This window comes from Pongo pygmaeus, chromosome 22 (genome assembly GCF_028885625.2).
Source record: "Pongo pygmaeus isolate AG05252 chromosome 22, NHGRI_mPonPyg2-v2.0_pri, whole genome shotgun sequence".
Classification (NCBI taxonomy): Eukaryota; Metazoa; Chordata; class Mammalia; order Primates; family Hominidae; genus Pongo; species Pongo pygmaeus.
Genome location: NC_072395.2, coordinates 44,928,672 through 44,948,112, shown reverse-complemented (window position 1 = coordinate 44,948,112; position 19,441 = coordinate 44,928,672). Strand labels below are relative to the sequence as shown.

At 43.4% G+C, this 19,441-nt stretch overlaps 1 protein-coding gene across 1 annotated transcript in view; it reads left to right on the top strand.

The window, feature by feature from the left end:
* MIS18A (MIS18 kinetochore protein A) overlaps positions 1-793 on the top strand; it is a 186,775-nt gene extending 185,982 nt beyond the window's left edge. Inside the window, exon 7 of the transcript XR_010125265.1 lies at positions 44-793. The gene's annotated coding sequence lies outside the window, so the exon portion shown is untranslated. The remainder of the gene's footprint in view (positions 1-43) is intronic.
* Positions 794-19,441: the final 18,648 nt, after the last annotated feature.

Sequence of the window (19,441 nt, the reverse complement as noted above, 5' to 3'; positions counted from 1 at the left end):
TGGGCTCCTCATCCAATATGACTGTTTTTTTTTTTTTTTAAAGACACAGAGGTGCAGGGAGAAAGCCACGTAAGGATGGAGACAGAGATTACGGTGAGGCTGCTGCAAGCCAAACAATATCTGGAGCTACCAAAAGCTGCAAGAGGCAGGGAAGGACCCTTCCCCTACAGGTTTCAGAGAGTCCATGGCCCTCCTGACAACTTGATTTTGGCTTTCTGGCCTCCAGAACCAGGAGGCAGTAGACTTCTGTTGGTCTAAGCCCCCCAGGTTGTGGTACCTTTGCCACGGCAGCCCTAGGGAACCTGGATACCAGGTATTCTGACTATCTTCAATCTTACAGTTTTCTTGGAATGAGAGCTGGGGGCTTTGAAGAAGGTGACCCCGTCATGGAGCTGGGAGATCCTGGTCAGGCATTGCCTCCCCTCTTGGGGGTTTTTGGCCACAAGAATGGTGCTCAGTGAAGAGCCCACTTGTAGGGAGGTGACAGAAGAGTGTGAGCCCAGAGCGAGGGCATGGGCAGGTGATGGACCATTCACATCCCACGCAGCTGGAGCAGTCAGCTGACCATGCTCCTTGCTGCAGAGTGGCGAGTGGACACTAGGACAGTGCCCTGCAGCTTTGGAGCGGCCATGTGTTTGGAATCTCTTCAACTCCCTTCCTTCTGGCCTCTTCCACTTCTACCTCTCTACACAAAAGCTCTCATCTCCTCTCCCACAGTTGATTTTGCGGCCAATTCCAGAGTCGTTGGTTGTCTATTAGAATCGGAGAATAAATCAAAGACCACAGGAATTACAAAAAAAAAAAAAAAAACATAGGGGCTCACATTCCCACAGTCTTCCCTGGAAGGGAAGGAGGGCTCTTCTTCCAAAATGCACTTGCTCCTCGCAAGAGATGGGATGCTTATATTCTCACCTGGGAAAGAGTTTCCTCCCCCCTCCTCCCACCAAGAGCCAAATGACACCAAAAACAAAGATCAGTTTGGAAGGAGAGGAGAGGGTGGGGCAGGCAGTCTGCCTCTCTCAAGTCAACCATAAAAATTATGTCTTCCTTCTTCTTGTGGTCAGGAAAATAATCTCAGGTTGAAAATTTTTAGATGTTCATCTGGATGGAAACTCTGACTTCACGGCTATTCAGTGGCCTTCACATTAATAAGCCTCTGCTTCTAAAATAGGTTGAAAATCCCTCCACACAAGTGAAGTGGGGGTGTAGGTGGAGGTGCAGCAGCAGCACTGGTGGAGCAGGAGCTCTGAGCTTTCCAGATGCCAGGGCAAGGCATGGGAGTCCCATTCTGTCCATCAGAAATGTTGTTTGAGTGCCAATCACCATAAAAACTGTTAACCAAGGATCAAGCCCAAGCACTCTATCTAAAATACTCTCTATAAAAACTGACTTGAGTCCTTCTCTCAAAATACCATTTCCTGAGCCCCTCCACAGATCAATTGAGTCTCAATTTCTTGGCCAATAGGGTGCAGGGATCTGAGTTTTCTTAAAAGCTTTCCAGGTGACTCTGATATACTGTGAGCATGAAATTCACTGGTCTAAGGTCTGTTTACAGAAAGTTAAAGAGAGGAAGAACTCTTACTTAACAAGGTGATTTTTTCTAGAGCAGGAATACAGAGCAACACTTCCCAGAAGGAAAAGACATTCACCCATTGGCCTCCTGGAAAACTTTGTTTCCCTTTTTCTTCCTTGTAGCTTATGAGTCAAGAAGTTTCCCCCAATTAGTCAGGGTTGCAGGATCGATAAGAACAGTCTCATCAGTTTGAACCATGGCCCTTACAAGGGTGAAAAGAAGCTGGTATGGAGTCAATTGCTTCTTGACATGTGCAATAAATCTGACTGAGGAAGCAGCTCAGTTTCCAAACTGAAGAACTCCAAACCAGGGCTATTGGTCTCACAGAACTCCTGAATGTTCAGATGATCACAAACCTCATTGATCTTGTCCAAGATTGCCTATCTTGCTAGGAACAAGACTGCAATTAAAACGTGAGACTCAAGAGAGGAGTACAAATCCTACTCTCTTATGGAGATGGCAAAAAGAAATAAAAGCATTGAGACCAGATGCAGTGGCTCACACCTATAATCCCGGCACTTTGGGAGGCCGAGGCGGGTGGATCACAAGGTCAAGAGATCAAGACCATCCTGGCCAACATCGTGAAACGCCATCTTCACTAAAAATACAAAAATAAGCTGGGCGTGGTGGTGCGTGCCTGTAGTCCCAGCTACTCAGGAGGCTGAGGCAGGAGAATCACCTGAACCTGGGAGGTGGAGGTCACAGTGACCCAAGATCGTGCCACTGCACTCCAGCCTGGTGACAGAGGGAGACTCTGTTGAAAAAAAAAAAAAGCGTTGAAAAATCAAAGAGCAAGTATGATGCAGATTGGAGAGAGAAGTGCATCTATATGCTCAAGTTCCTGGGATGCCCCTCCCTAGTGAGCTAGCTGCCCCTGCCAACTTCACCCAGAGTTATTCATAATGACAATGGCTGCCACTATGGAGGCCCACCATGTGCCAGGGACTAAGGTGCAGACTTTTGTAAATACCATCTCGACTCTTTATAATAGCACTACCATTTTCCCCATTCTATAGAAGGAAACAAAGAAACAGCAACAAGAAAAAAACTCACAGGTCCAGAGAGGTAAAATAATATGCTCGAGGCCATTTAGCCAGTGGCATGCTGGTGTACAAATCCCGATCTTTCTAAGTCCCAGGATAGCTATTCTTGCCACAAAGTCTCCCACCATGTCTTACACTTAGGGAGCCATCCAGGTCAGAACCTGCATGAGAGATTCCATCTCCTTTACTACTCTGAAGAATTTTATTGCTACACATTGGACTTCTATAACAAAATTTTTCCATAATACAATGGCTTAAATGAGATAAAGGTTTCTTCCCTTTGAAAAAGTCCTGGCAGGAGGCCCAGGGTCGCAGGTGAACTCTATGTGGACCCAGGCTCTTATCATCTTGTTGCTTTACCATCTGTACAGGCTTCTTCTTCAAATGACCAAAGATGACTCTCCACCACCTCCACATTCCAACCCAGGAGAGAGGGAAGAGGAAGGAATGCAGCGCATACCCCTTTCCTTTTATAGGAACACCCTAGAAATTGCACACACTGTTTCTGCTCACATCCCAGTGGGCTTGAACCTGGCCGTACAATTAGTCATATTTAGCCTCAAGAGAGGCTGGATAACTTAGTTTTTGGCTGGATTGATCAAGCTGAAACTTTTATTACTATAGAAGGGAGTGAAAGATATTGTGGGAGGCAATAGCAGTCCCCACCACACAATAAATGGAAAAGATTTCTTTTCTTTTTTTTTTTTTGAGATGGAATCTTACTCTGTCGCCCAGGCTGGAGTGCAGTGGCAGAGTCTCAGCTCACTACAGCCTCCATCTCCTGGGTTCAAGTGATTCTCCTGCCTCAGCCTCCTGAGTAGCTGGGACTACAGGTGCATGCCACCACACCCGGATAATTTTTGTATTTTTAATAGAGGCGGGGTTTCACCGTATTGGCCAGGCTGGTCTGGATCTCCTGACCTCATGATCCACCTGCCTTGGCCTCCCAAAGTGCTGGGATTACAGGCGTGAGCCACCGCACCTGGCCTTTAAAGATTTCTTAACTAGAGCACATACAGAAAAAATGGAAGCTTGTCCTGGAAGTGGGAATCACCAGCTGACCTGTCTTCCAGCTTGTGCTCATGGTCTCCATAGTAACTGCTCTATTTGGATCTTGAAGCCGAAGGACTACTTCACCTATTTCATCATTGGTTTCCTTAGCCCCTGTCTCTTTCTGATACCATTTTTCTGCATCAACAGCATTCTAAGTTGCATTGTAAAATGCAAATCTAATTACGTCACTTCCCTGCTTAAATCCTTTTGGTGGCTCTTCACTGCCTGTAGGATCAAATCCAATCCACTTAGCAAAGCATTAGTATCTTGGTCAGTTTTTAACTCTCATTTTCTGCTGCCCCTGCATTATTACTTTAAGCTCTGAGCAGATGGAGACATCAGCTATTGTTCAAATGCTACAATCTCATCCTTCTTTGCTTTGAATGTGATGTTTCTTCTGCATGGAAGGCCCTTCCCTGCTTTGTCCTTCTGATAAGTGGATTCAGCTCAATCTTCCAGGGTTGAGGCTCAAGATGTAGCTTAAATATTCTTCCTTTGTGCAGCTAAGCTCCCCCTGAAGCCCTCAGGCAGAGTCAGTCAAAGAGAGTAGTGGAAAGATGCCAGGTGTTATAATCAGTGGGATCTAGACGCAGAGCTCATCTCTGCCACTTACTAGCTGAGTGAACATGGGCAATTTCTTAAACCTCATTTTTCTTATCAATATGACAGAGCTAATCATGCCTACACCATGACTTTATTGTGAAAAATAAAATATGCATTATATAATCCCTGACACATAAAAGATGTTCAGCTCTTCTAACTATTATTAATATTATGACTCTGTATATGATTTAAGGTAAAGCTAAGCTGCTGTAACAGAAATACCCTAATAGAACTTCTGGGGCAATTGAATGATCTTGATCTTGATAGTGGTTTGGGTTATGTGGGTGTAATATTTGTCAAAGCTTAACAACTACACACTTAAGATTTATGCATTTCGTTGTATATAAGTATATAGGTTGAAATGTAGAGAGGTCTGTAATATACTTTGAATTTTGTTCAGAAATTAAGAAGGACTGATGAGTGAATAGATGGGTGGAAAAATAGGTAGGTCTATAATTTTAAAAAGGAAAGTGCAGTAAAATTTTAATGGTATAATTCAAGCTGTGGATATATAAATGTCTATTGTACAATTTTTTTAGCTTTTCTATATGTGTGAACATTTTCATAATAAAAATGAATAAAAATACCCCATCATAAAGTGGTTTTAAAATTATAGCTGTTTCTCCTCCCCCTCAAGTAACAGTTCTCAAGTGAGTGGGCCAGGTTTGTGGGCAGTTCTGTTCCATCTGCCCATTCAAGAGTGCCAGGCTTGTGGGCAGGGACTCAATTTCTTCCAGGTTGTCAAGTCTTTGCTCCATCATCTTCTAGACCCAATGGCATTGTCCTCATCTATGGTCAATGTTGGACTATTCTGCCCCAGTTACAAGGGGAAAAGAGGCAGGAGGTATGCCCATCTCCTAAGCCTAGACCCAGCAGAGGTAGACATGACTTCTCTCTACATGCCATTGGGAGAAGTGAGTCATGTGGCCACATGTAACCTCAGAGGAGGCTGGGAAATATTGAACTCTACACTCAGGAAGAAGGGGAGTGTCCTTCACTCCGTGATCTCTGAGAACCCACCAGGAGTTATTTGCCACATGGAATTGTTGTCATTTGAAGAGTCCTAGTGGACTGCAAATGCCTTGAGGGCAGAAACAGTGTTTTGCATATCTTTGATCACCAAAACCAAATATGGGGCCTGAAATAAGTCTTAAAGAAATGTTTGCTGAACAAATCAATGTGTGAATGAATACATAAATAAATGAAATGAAGTATTAATAGTACTTTCTTGGACCACACATTTGTTAGTATGAATCTACTTTTCTCCACGAAAAACAAGCCCTCTCGATTTTATAGATCTGTAATATGCCAACTCATTCTAATCAAGTAATTCCTCACTAACTTAGGCCTTCCTCCCATCCCACCTCCTCCCTCAAATTTGCCTTAATGAGAGATGAGAATTACTATTTATACAAATTTACTAAACACAATCTCAGATGCCTTGGAAGGAAAATATTTGATCTGATTAAGAATGGAAACTATTTTTCACATTATTAAAGCACTTGAGTAGCACTGATTGGATTAAAATAATGTGAACTGGCACATGAAAACTGTCTACTTATTACAATTGACCCATAAGGCTTCTACTTGGTTACTTGTTTTTTAAAAATCTACGTAAATATTTGGAAGTAATTTTATTGTGTTTCTTCCACTATATTCTGCAATTCTAACTTTTATTAACTCATATCAAGCTCTTTACCAATGGATCCAAATTACTGTGTTTTTATTGTACTTCCCCAACATTTAATCTGGGATTTAAAGAAACATGATACTATTGTAGATGGTATTTAGCTCAAGAATTAATTGGATCACTATTGAAAAAGCAGAATAGGAAATCTAATTTTCTCTCTTGTGTCTGATGGATTTGTCTTATGAAAGCTGCAGAACTGTCCTTCCCAATTCTCATGTTATTTCTTTCTGTGAGATTCCAGGGCCTCCTGCTTTTCTGCATTTACATCAAGACCTCTACTTGTCATTCTGTAATAAATAGAGAATTTCCTGGGCTCTTTTAACTGGATCTTCTTGTGTCTGTATATTGGAATTTATTTTCAGCAGACTGATATGATATGGAAATACCAGCTCAGAAGATGTGGTGAGCTTTGATAATTCAGGAGTTGACTGACAGAAGGAGGACCTCATTTGGGCAGGTATGAACCTGGGGTATGTGCCTGATAAGAGAAGGTAATGATACAGAAAAGGGAGATATCTCTAGAAGAGGATGAACAGAAAGTGGGAGGGTTTAACCTGGTTTGGGGTTGAGGTAGGAAAGGCTCCAAAGGGAAACTAGAAGATCAGACTGTTCTAGTGTGCAGTGGCTGAGAAGAGACCGGTTGACCAAAAAAGGAGGAAAAACAGAATGTCCCCAGGTTCTGGGATGAAGATTGCTAATCGCTTTTCATGGGAGTTCCGGCCAGGTGAGTTGATACTGGGGTTCTACTTTGAAGGTTGCAAAGTTCGGGTGTCTACAAGATCCTCCTCACTTCTGACACCAACAACAAATTGAAGGTCCCCAGGACCATCTCAGATTCAATAATTTGCTAGCAAGATGGACAGAACTCAGAAAAGTCATTATATTCATGATTATGCTTTATTACCATGAAAGGATACAGATTAAAATCCTCCAAGGGAAGAGGCATATAGGTCAGATTTTAGAAGTCATTAAACATGATTCGTGCAGAGACCTCTCAGATACAACATTTGACATCATGCAGAGTATTATTAACCAGGAAAAACTCACCAGAGTCTTGGTGTGCACAGTTTTTATTGGGACTTGTTCATGTAGACATGATTGACCATCTGCTGGGCTGACCTTGGTCACCAGCACTTCCAGAGGTCAGGTTGATACTGTGTGGTTCAAAATCCCCACCATAAATCACATTGATAACATAGACCCTTTGGGCTATCCCAAGCCCCCCATATAACCATATAAACAAAGGCATTCTTTTTTTTTTTTTGAGACGGAGTCTGGCTCTATCGTATAGGCTGAAGTGCAGTGGCGTGATCTCGGCTCACTGCAAGCTCCGCTTCCTGGGTTCACACCATTCTCCTGCCGCAGAAACATTTCAAGGGCTTAGAAGTTACCTCCCATGTGCTGAGGGCAAAAGTCAAACCTCTTTTGGACAAGGTGAATTATTTACTGCACAAGAGTCCTTCTTGATCAGGGAGATCTAGTCCCAGGGCAGACCAGAGGATCAAATCTGTGGCAGAATATCAGACCGAAATGAAACTGTCCTTGTATCCAAGGGGTAATCTCAGGATCATTACAGGGGATAAAGGCTCAAAGTCTGGTCAGGGAAGATGGGCAGTAATGAGAAAGGAGCTGCACCTAGGGCTGAGATACCAGGAGCTTGTTCTGATTTGGGTGCTTATCCTATGATGCTTGGATGGGTCCTTCTGCTTAAAATATCCAGGACTGGGATGACTGAAAACACTTTTTTTAAAAATCCAAGCAGATAGATGCTTGAATCACATTGGTTGTGATTACTAATTGAGCACCTGAAAATTTCTAAGCTATATATAGCTTGACCCGGTCATAGAGAAGACAGTTATATCTAGAATGACTGACACCCCTAATGTGCCAATGTCCTCCCCAAGTGAGAATGGTCTTGGGGACACGTGGACTTTGGACAGCCACAGAGGCCTGGGTGTGGGAGTAGGCTGTAGGCTCCCAACTGCCTCCAAGAGGACAAGCTTCTCTTCTCCTTGGGGTGGGAAGGAGTGACCACAGGTGAGCTCAAGTTTCCTCAAGATTATTCATAAGCTCATGAATAGCAAGGTCTGCTGTCATGCCTGCCTTGCCAGAAGAGTCCAATCCAGAACCAAGCTCTTCCTCCATTCCTCAGGGTAGGCCATATTGGATCAGGATGAGATTACTGAGTATTGAGTGTCTCTAGGACAAAAATAAGGTGGAGAATCCTTCTAGAAAGACTTCAGGTCTGGGTGTGGTGGCTCAAGCCTTTAATCCCAGCACTTTGGGAAGCCAAGGCAGGTGGATCACTTGAGGCCAGGAGTTTGAGACCAGCCTGGCCACATGGCAAAACCCCATCTCTACTAAAAATACAAAAAATTATCTGGGCACTGTAGCTTACACCTGTAATCCCGGTTACTTGGGGGGCTGAAGCAGGAGAATCGCTTGAACCTGGGAGGTGGAGGTTGCAGTGAGCCAAGACTGCACCACTGCACTCCAGCCTGGGAGACCCTGTCAAAAAAAAAAAAAAGAAAAGAAAAGAAAAGAAGGAAGGAAGGAAAGAAAGAAAAGAAGGAAAGAAAGAAAGAGAGAGAGAGAGAAGGAGGGAGGGAGAGAGGGAGGAAGACTTCAGCAGAGACTGTAGCCAACACAACCTCTGTAATAAATAGTGAATTAGTACTTAGGATCCAGTTGTCTCTCTACCTCCTAACCAGAACAGACTCCAACCATGACTTTCGTATAAAGTGTGTTTCCAGCTTTCTTGGCCCTATTCCTGATCACTTTCTCTTGGTCACCAGGGATTCTAAACTTCTCTGAAGCTTTCAAACCTGTCAGGTTCTGATTGGTCAGGTCCATCCCATACAAGTGGTTAAATATTTTGAACATCACTTCTAGCTGGGTCCTTTCTTTATCTTCCCCATCAAGGGCTTTCTCTTCTCAAAGAGGAATCTTTGGTCTTTCTGATAGACAACGATTGCTCCAGAAGCACTTTATGAAATCTTCCACTCCACTCCTTGGATGGTGATCTCCCCTGCCTCCTTCCCCAGAACTTCACAAACCCTAAGGATTCATCTCTGGACAATGAGCAAATCTTCACTGGCTTCACTTTAGCTCAGCACCTAATGCAGTGTTTGGTTCTGAAAAGCCTCCTTTGTGTGTGAGGAACTGTTCTGAAATCTCCCGACAAGAAAGTGAGTCACGTTATTTTGCATTGTATGGGAAATCCATACCATTTCTCCCCCTACCAGTAAGGCTAATCACTGCCAATTCATGGGGATGTTGTGAAAATGAGCCATTTGGGAGGATGCCAAAATAGGCAAAGAAAAGAGGAAAGCAAATTGGCCTGATAGATTTGGTGGCATTAAATAACACAGATGGAAGCATAGCAGCGCACTTAGTAGTATAATGTTTTTAATCCTTGCTCAGAATGTTTATTAAAGAGAGAAGTTACTTAGATTTGTGACATTTGTTAATATGATTATATCACCCTTAAAATTTTTAATTTTTGACTAGATAATATATGCACATGTTTTAAAACTCAAAATGATAGGAAAATGCTCACGTTAAGAAGTCTGGCTCCTAATCTCCTCCCACTACCCTCCCCCACAGGTAACTACTTTCATCAGTTCCTTTTATATCATTTCATGCTTTTTTTTTTTAATGCAACTACAAACAATAAACTTTCTGCTTTGATTTGAGGGCTGCCACACTAGAAGGCAGAACTTGTCTTCACTCCATAAGCTCAAATTAACAGATACATTCCCAGCCTCCCCCGCAGCTAGGGCGAAGGCATAAGATTTAGGCTCAACCAATGCAAAACACCCTCCCCAGACTTTGAATTGAAAGGTGGTGACAAACCGAAGCAGACATAGTGAAGAATCTTCTCTAGGGCAGCAGCAGCCATATCTGATTTCCAGAGACAGCAGTGCTAGTGTTTTAAGCTGCAGCGTCTTGGGTTCAGGGTCAAGGGGGTCTGCAGCATACACTAAGGCATTTGCAGAGCCAGATTAACGGTTAATCTAATGACTTAAATTTGGAGGTGCCTTACTATAACAAGCCTCTTCCAAGGCCTAGGAGGGTATTCCAGAAATGTGTTCACATGTTTTTATAAAAGCTGCAAAAGCAAGATATTTGAACTGTAATTTGTTAAGGCTGATCATTGTCTCCATCCACTCCGATGTACCATTTGTCACACTTCCTTTCATGCCATGTGGTGTTGGAGTGGCTCTGGCATTTTTGGGGACAAACTAAGGGGAAGATGCATTAGGATACATTTCATTTGAGTTCGGTGTGGCCTCATTTTTATGTGGTTCCTAATTACTTCTACAGTCTTTGCTAGCCTCCCTGGGGTCCGAATGGCTGCCAGGAAATGTCTACTGTCCACTGTGCCAAATTAACAAACTTCATGATATGAAGGTTCTGGGACAGAAATTGAGTTGCAATATAAATATGTCCTGAGTACCAGGCTGTGGAATTATGTGGGGAATGGAGGGGAAACAATATCCAAAATGCATAGAGCTAGAAGCTAGTCTGTGGGAAACCCTTCTAGACCCTCAGATTGCAGATGAAACTTGATAGAGTTTGTTCCAAATTTAACGACAATCCTATAACTTTACATGACAATGCCCATAGTGGGTATGAAGTTAGAGGAGACTTTTCTAAATCATAATTAATGTAAAACAAATTTGGATCTCAGACAGATGATCAAGATTGACATTGTCAGTGACAGCATATGATACGATGGGAAGAAAATGGCACTTCGCCTTTATGGCCTTCCTCCCAAAGGCCATAACCCCAGTCTAACCATGAGAAAAATGTCAGACAAACCCAAATGGAGGGATGTTCTACAAAATACCTAACCAGCACTCCTCAGAACGGTCAAGGTTACCAAAAACACAAAAAGTCTGAGAAACTGCCACAGTCTGGAGGAGACTAAGGAGACAGGATGATTAAATGTAGTATGTTATGTTGAATGAGATCCTGGGACAGAAAAAGAGATGAGAAAACATCTAAGGAAATGTAAATAAAATATGGAATTTAGTTAATAATAATTTATCAATATTGGTTCATTCATTGTAACCAATATGCAACAGAGGAAACTGGGTAAGAAATATGAAAGAACTCTTTGTACTATCTTCACAACTTTCTGTAAGTATAAAACTATTCTATATTAAAAAGATTACTTTCCTGGCTAACACGGTGAAACCCCATCTCTACTAAAAATACAAAAAAATTAGCCAAGGCGCCTGTAGTCCCAGCTACTCAGGAGGCTGAGGCAGGAGAATGGCATGAACCTGGGAGGTGGAGCTTGTAGTGAGCCAAGATCGCGCCACTGCACTCCAGCCTGGGCGACAGAGTGAGACTCTGTCTCAAAAACAAAACAAAACAAAAAGATTACTTAAAAAAGAAATTTGGATCAACCTTGCTAAAAGAAAGACCAAATTATCTATTCTTTCTACAGAAAATATTATAAAATTACATTTTATAAGCATATTCTTACATAGCCTATTATTGACTGAAGGTTTCTCCTCCCAAAATTTATATATCAAAGCCCTAACCCCCTGTTGTGACTATATTTGTAAGTGGGCATTCGAGAAGTAACTTGGTGTAGACAAGGTCATGAGGGCCAAAGCTTGACCAAGCTGATACCCTAATTTCGACTCCCAGCCTCCAGAATTGGGAGAAGTAAATGTCTGTTGTTTTATCCACCTCGTCTATGACATTTTGTTATAGTAGCCGAAACTGACTAAGACACAGCCAAAAGCGAAATTGAAAAATACATTGAGGCCGGGCTCAGTGGCTCACGTCTGTAATCCCAGTACTTTGGGAGGCTGAGGTAGGTGGATCACCTGAGGTCAGGAGTTTGAGACCAGCCTGACCAGTACGGTGAAACCCTGCCTCTACTAAAAATACAAAAATTAGCTGGGCGTGGTGGCGTGTGCCTGTAGTCCCAGCTACTTCGCAGGCTGAGACAGGAGAATCGCTTGAACCCGGGAGGCGGAGGTTGCAGTGACCCAAGATTGCACCACTGCACTCTAGCCTAGGAGACAGAGTGAGGCTCCATCTCAGAAAAGAGAAAGGAAGGAAGGAAGGAAGGAAGGAAGGAAGGAAGGAAGGAAGGAAGGGAAAGAAAGAAACAGGAGAAAAATACGTTGTAGAGTGGTGTCAGGCAAAAAATTAAAATATTATGTAATATTTCTAAATTTCGTAATGCTTATATGGGGCATTTGGGAGGTAATTTGGTTTAGATGAGGTCTAAAGATTTAACTTTGATGATATTAAATTGGGATTTTTTTCTCATTATGAATATTTACTTTGGTGCCTACTTTTCTGTTTATGATTTTTATTTTTTCATTAGAATGGCTCCCAAAACCCAGCTGTGTCTCTGGGTGCGTATGCCCAGCAGCAGGCAGTGTGTCATCGCTGTGTCAGTTCTATGGTGTGATGTGCGGAACTGGTACTGGTATGTAGACATCAAGGCTAGTTCTTCGGCTCTCCCAAAGGCCAAAGATATGTATTTAAATATCATTTAAATAAACCCCCTTATTGCTTAAATCACCTATAATTTGTTTCTGTTGCATATAAATAAGCATTTGATGAATCAGTTGGGCACCATTTAAAGAAGTGGGTCTTAGCCCTGGCCGCACATCAGAATCAAATTCCAAGGGAGTGGAGGGGGCCAGGGGTTGAAATGTACTGATGCCCAATCCCAGACAGATTGACAGCATCTCCAAGGCATTGGTAGTATTTAAAATTTTCAAAGGTGATTCTAATATTCAGTCAGGGTTGAGAACCGCCAAATGGGTTTGGTTTCCTGGTGGTCCAAATCAGGTATTTATTTTATAGAGTCCTAATTTTGTGACCATTGTTACAAAATCCTCGGTAGTCATGATACATGCTCAGAAGTGTAAAACAGACCATCTGGGAGCTTTCAGTCTGAACATCCTAGAGTGGGGCTGGGGTGTCTGGGTCTTCCTTTAAGGAAAAACCAAAGAGAAGTGAGCGCCAACTGTCGGCACCGGGAAATGAATGAAGGATGTTCAGGACAGCTGTGTTTTGCTGTCACATCTAGGGGTACTGAGAGATTCCGAGAGGGTGTTCCCCAAATTCCCAGAAGCTTCAGACAAATTTGAGTCTATAAAAAACTTTCTATCAGAACTCTTAGTTTTGATATTAATGGGGAAAAAGATGATCTTAAATGGCCTATAGACCCTGTCCTAATGGAGGAGAAATATAAGAGACAAGCAAATATTTGTGTGACTGTTAAGAAAACAGAAAGAAAAGATTCTGCTCACAAAAATACAAGGTATTAAGGGGTTAAAAAAAAGTGTACAGAATCTAGAACCAGAGATCTACAAACTTTATTGAATAATAATTTTTTAATTTTTTAAAAATCTACTTCATAAAGTAGACACAATAGCATTGGGAAAGTTGAACATTGTAAACATGTTTATTCAACCCAAACTAACTATATATATTCATTACAATTACAGTCTCTATCCCAGTAAAATTATTTCTGGAACTTGATAATGATTTTAAAGTTAATTTGGCAGAATGCGTGAAACTGGTTAGTTTTTTAAAAATAAAAAGAATAAAGAGGGGTATTTGTTTTTCCAGATATTAAAACATATTTTAAAAGAAAATGTAAATAAAATGATACTATCTTAGAAACAGATAGGTATAAAAAGCACAGCTACATCCCTGATCGTGTATAAGTAATGAGGATGAGCTAAAGATGCTGTTCCAATTAAGTGAGGAAGAATGAACCATTTGATAAATGGATTTGGAATAATTAGCTAACTGGAAAAAAAAAGTGAGATTCCCTCCTCATAACATGTGGTAATAATTTGCATATGATTTACATATTTTTTAAAAACATAAGAGTACTGAGAGGAAAAAGAAGTAAAATTTTACGTTAACTTGTAGTAAGAAAAACTTTTAAAGCATAACACCAAAGGAAAAATCAATAAAGTAACATATTGGGAAATAGGATTATAAAAACTATTTTACCCGTAAATTTTTAGAAAACATGAATAAAAACACAAAAGGTAAATTACATCTGGGAAAATAGCTGTGACAAATTACAAAGACAGGGTTTAATATCCTTAAAATAAAGAGAATTCTGACAGACAACAAGAAAAAGACAGCCCTATAAAAAAATGAATAGGAGGGCACAGTAGCTCACACCTGTAATCCCAGTACTTTGGGAGGTCCAGGCGGGCAGATCACTTGTGGCCAGGAGTTAGAGACCAGCCTGGCCAACATGACAAAATCCCGTCTCTACTAAAAATACAAAAAATTAGCCAGGCGTGGTGGCAGGTACCTGTGATCCCAGCTACTCAGGAGGCTGAGGCAGAAGAATCACTTGAACTTGGGAGGTAGAGGCTGCAGTGAGTCAAGATTGTGCCACTGCACTCCCCTGGGCAACAGGAGCGAAACTCCATCAATAAATAAATAAATAAATAAATAAATAAATAAATAGGATAGAATAAGAACCAACTATTCTTCCAGTAAGTACAAATAGCCAATTAATGGATGAAAAAAAGTATTCAAACTCATTAGTGAATAGAATGCACACGAAACAAGGAGGAGACACTTTTTGCCTACCGGGTTGACAAAGAGAGTGTGGAGAAGTCAGTTCACCCTCAAGAAATATAAACTGATAGGTTGTTTCTGGAAAACAGTTTGGCACTATGTCTCCAAAGTCATATGAACATGCATGTCCTTTGACCCAGCAATGTCCTTTTGTTTGTTAAAAGCACAAAGAGATAAGGATGTTTAGATAGCTGCGAAACGAGAGAATCAGTTTTTTAAAAGAATTATATTTTCAACATTTCAAAAATGGATTGGAGTAGGCATCATAGAAAAACCAGAATTTTGTTGAACTTTCTTTATGGTTTGCTGTTTTCTTTTTTCATCTGAATGAGACAAGGGAATGAAGTGACTAAGAAATCATGATATTTTCACTGTTGTCTTCAAGTCTGTTGACACTCTGTTTAAGGATGTTCAATCTAATGTTAATACTTTCAGTAGTGAAAAGTTAGAAAAATCCAATACATGAAAAACAAATGATTAATGTATGGCACAGTCCTAGAATAAAATACTAGGAGCTACTAAAAATTGTAATTGCAAATTTGCATGTATGGTTATGTTGATTGATACTGTAAGATATTTACCACTCAATTAGGTAAAGCATAAAGTTGGAAAACAATAACCAGGTAAGATCCCAAGTTTGTTAAGTAAATATCTTAAAGTGTATTGAGGCTCGGGAAAGAAGCCCAGAAGAATAAACAGCAGAAGCATCCAATATTTCACTGTGCAGGAGACTTGGAGAGATGATGAGTGGGTTGGTTTTTTTTCAAAAATTATCTGTATTTTTAAAATTTTCTACATTGAAAGTGAATTGCTTTGGTAATGAAGAAAAGATGTTACTGGAGATTTTTGGCTGCCTGGTTTTAATAATTTCTAGAACAAGGCAGAGTCCAAATTAATTATTTAATTAAAAGAGAAATAGAGCAGCTGGCTCCCTCCCCCGATCCTATCTGGGAATAATGAGGCGCTGCGGGCAGTGCCGTGTGTGTGTGTGTGTGTGTGTGTGTGTTGTGTGTGTGTGTTAGAAAGTCATCGATTCCATGCCTCCTGTCATTCTCCATCATCTGTCATCTTGGCTTTCTCTGCTGCCCTGAAGGTGCCTGGGGAACACCCACACATTGTCAAAGAGAAGAGTGCAGAATCCCAGAGAGGTGGAGCGACTGGCCCAAGATCACGAGCTCCTGAGTCCACACCGGCCTCGAATCCGGGCCCTTGGGCTGCCGTTGCGGGCCGCACGCTTGCCACAGAAGAGTCAGGTGCCAGCCGGTGCTGTGTGCTCTGCGCAGGTGCCTCCTTTGGCGGTGGGGCTCCAGACCTTCCCTCTTCTCCTTTACTGCTTTCTCGCCACACGGGGGATGGAAGCGAGGATGCCTTAAACATTCAAGGCTGTGGAGCAGGCTCAGGCCCTCAGCATCGTGGAGAACGTATGGAAGCCCGCAGAAGCCCACCGTCCCGTGGCAGGGAGAAAAGACGAATGGGTCATAATGCTGTCTCTGAAAGAGATCATGGAGGGCTGGATGTGACCCTTTGCGAGGGACCGGGGACCTTGAGGAGCTGTGAGTTTCCCAGACAGGGTGACACTGGAGCGTTGGAAGGGAGCAGCCTACAGACACTAGAGCTGGGGAGCTGGAGACCCAACGGGACCCTCACGCCTCCTTTGGACCATGGAGCCCAATGCACCCCTGGGGCCTCGCCGGCCTCGCAGGGAGGTTTCACAAGGACTGTCCCCAAGCCCCTCTCCTGGTGGCCTGTGATCACGGTCTGAGCAGCCCACGTGTCTGCCCTTCTTTGCCTCCTCCTGTGTCTCCTACTATCAGCTCCCAGCCCAAAGCTTTCCAGGATAGAAGTGGGCTTAGCTCAAGCAGCCTGGAGCATGGAGCCCGTGATGAGAGAGAAGTCACCTCAAGTCCTGTCTGTGATGCACACACAGCTGGATACACAGAGCAAGGCCCAGGGAGTCTGCTGCACCTGAGTTGTTCTTAGAATCTCAGCTTCTAAAGTGAGACATTAGAATCTCAGCTTCTAAAGTGAGACATTCTCACGCCCTGCCCCCACAAAGTAGGGGCACTGAAGCCTCTGGGCAGAGCTGTTGAACTAAATGAGCAAGCTCATGTCAAACACCTGGAAGGTGGGAGGCTCTCAATCAATGGCAGTTGCCACTGAGACCACAGTCTCTTCATCAGAAGGGTTGGTGGGACGGCTTTGGTGGTCCCAGCCAGCTTGGCTCTCAGTGAACCAAAAGTGTGAAAGCCTGTCTCCCCACCTTCAGGAAGCTAACCCAGTTTTCAAATGAAGGAATGACTCTTCACATTGTCATTAATTTTCCTGAAAAGATTTCCTTATATCCATTAGCTATACACTATAAATAGATTGGGATCTTTTGTTGTTCTAGGAAAAAAAATCATTTTAGCCTTGTATTCTGGCACATTAGATTGTTCTTTTATCCTTGCTTTTTAAAAAACCTTTCAAACAGCTTGCCTTCCATGGAAGAATAAATAGTCTGTCATTTCTGGAGAGAACTTGTAAACCAATATCTTAGTTTAAAACAAATTTAGTGGAATAAGATGACTGCAAAGCGAATATTGACTTTTTTGCTGCTTGGCTTCTGTCTCAGCTACCTTGACAGCACCTTTTTCTTTCTCCTTCAACTCTGTCTCACTTTGGAGAGCTCAAGTAAGAAATCAAAGTGTGGCCAGGCTTGGTGACTCACACCTGTAATCCCACCACTTTGGGAGGCCAAGGTGGGCAGATCACCTGAGATCAGGAGTTCAAGACCAGCCTGGCCAACATGGCGAAACCTTGTCTCTACTAAAAATATAAAAATTAGCTGGGTGTGGTGGCAGGTGCCTGTAATCCCAGCTACTCAGGAGGCTGAGACAGGAGAATTGCTTGAACCTGGGAGGTGGAGGTTGCAGTGAGCCGAGATGGCACCTCCGCACTCCAGCCTGGGTGACAGAGACTCCGTCTCAAAAAAAGGAAAAAAAAAAGAAAAAAAAAGTGTTACATAGAAGGCCGCTCTGCATTAAAGAGCTGCCCAAGGAGAAGGGGAGTAGTCAGTTTGCTCTTGCTAGAGATATGCAAACTCCACATGGAGAGTCCCCAGCTGGGGGCCAGAGATGTAGCCAGCCAATAGAGGATGGATCATCTTGAACTTCCAGGCTCCCTTCTTCCCAGAGGCCTAGGAAACACCTGCTGACTGCCTCTCATGAGCGTAGAGACACAGGTGGACTCAATATTGCCCCTCCTTGAGGCAGGGCACAGTGGCTCACGCCTGTAATCCTAGCACTTTGGGAGACGGAGGTGGGCTGATCACTTGAGGTCAGGAGTTCAAGACCAGCCTCACCAACATGGTGAAACCCATCTCTACTAAAAACACAAAAATTACCCGGACGTGGTGGTGTCTGCCTCTGATCTCAGCTACTCGGGAGGCTGAGGCAGGAGAATCGCTTGAACCCAGGAGGCGGAGGTTGCAGTGAGCCAAGATCACGCCACTGCATTCCAGCCTGGGCGACAGAACCAGGCTCCATCTCAAAAAACGAAAAAAGCTCCTTCTTTAAGGAAAGGCCAAATGCCAAATGCTATGGGTTGAATTTTGCCCCCACCACCTGCCCAAAATCATATGTTGAAGTCCTAACCCCTAGTACCTCAGAATGTGACCTTATTTGCAAATAGAGTAATTGCAGATGTAATTAATTAAGACAAGGTCATACATACTGCTGTAAGGTGGGTGCTAAATCCAATATGACTGGTATCCTTATAAAAGGGGAAAATCTGAGCACAGACAGGCCCACAGGAGGAAAATCCATGTGAAGATGAAGCCAGAGACCATGGTGATGCATTTATAAACCAAGGAAGGCCAAAGGTTGCTGGAAACCCCCAGAGGGTAGATGAGAGGCCTGGGACAGATTCCCCCTCTCAGCCTCAGGAGGAACCAACTCTGCCGACACCTTGATTTTAGACTTCCACCCTCCTGAACTTAGACGACCCATTTCTGCCGTGTGAGCCCCCGGCCTGTGGTGTTTTGTCACGGCAGCCCCCGCAGACCGAAAGGCCCGCTGAGCGCTCCTTTTCTCAGCATCGGCGGGAAGGCCGCATTTTCTTCCTCTGTGGGTGGATGGACCACTTTGCTGCCTTGTTGCTCGAAGGTGCACAGGAGTCCGGCAGCCAAAGGGTTGCTGGTTGGAGACAAAGCCACTTTCAAAATGTTCCGATGGGGAACAGCCGCCTCCTCCAAGCCCACCCTGTGCTAAAGCAGCCCTCCTGGGCCCAGAGCTCTGGCTCTGATGCAGTTCAGAATAATTGCCATCGGGGAGGAGGGCGGCCATTTTCCCCGTCAGGGGTCAGAGCCCCTCTGCTCAGATAAAAGCAGCCTCAGGGCCACAAGAACAAGGGGAGAAAATAGAAGAAGGGGCGTTCAGGCAGCCCAGAGAGCTAGGAACGGCCCCTGCTCCATGTGGGCTCCCCCTTTATCCAGACAATGGTTTAATTCAAGCTGCTGGAGCTCCCTCTCCTTGGCCCGGGCACACACCAGGAGTGTGGAGGCTGAACGTGCCTTTAAGAACCAGGACCTGCAGATCTAAGAGTCCTGGTATTGAGGCGGCTCTCGGGGGAGGTCTCAATGGATGAGAGGCCAGAATCTGTGGCTTCTGCCATCAGTCTGTGTCATAAACACCATCGTCATAACTCCCATCTCTCCAGCACTTCCTCTGCATTTGGCACCGTGATAAGCACTTTCTGTGCATTTTGTCCTTTCATCCTCTAACTGCCCTAGCAGGTGGGTTCCTTTGTTATCTCGTCTTATGCATCAGGAAACTGAGGCACAGAGAGGTTAAGGAACTTGCCGAAGGCCACAGAGCTAGTGGGTGACAGAGCCAAGCTCCGTGCTGGTAA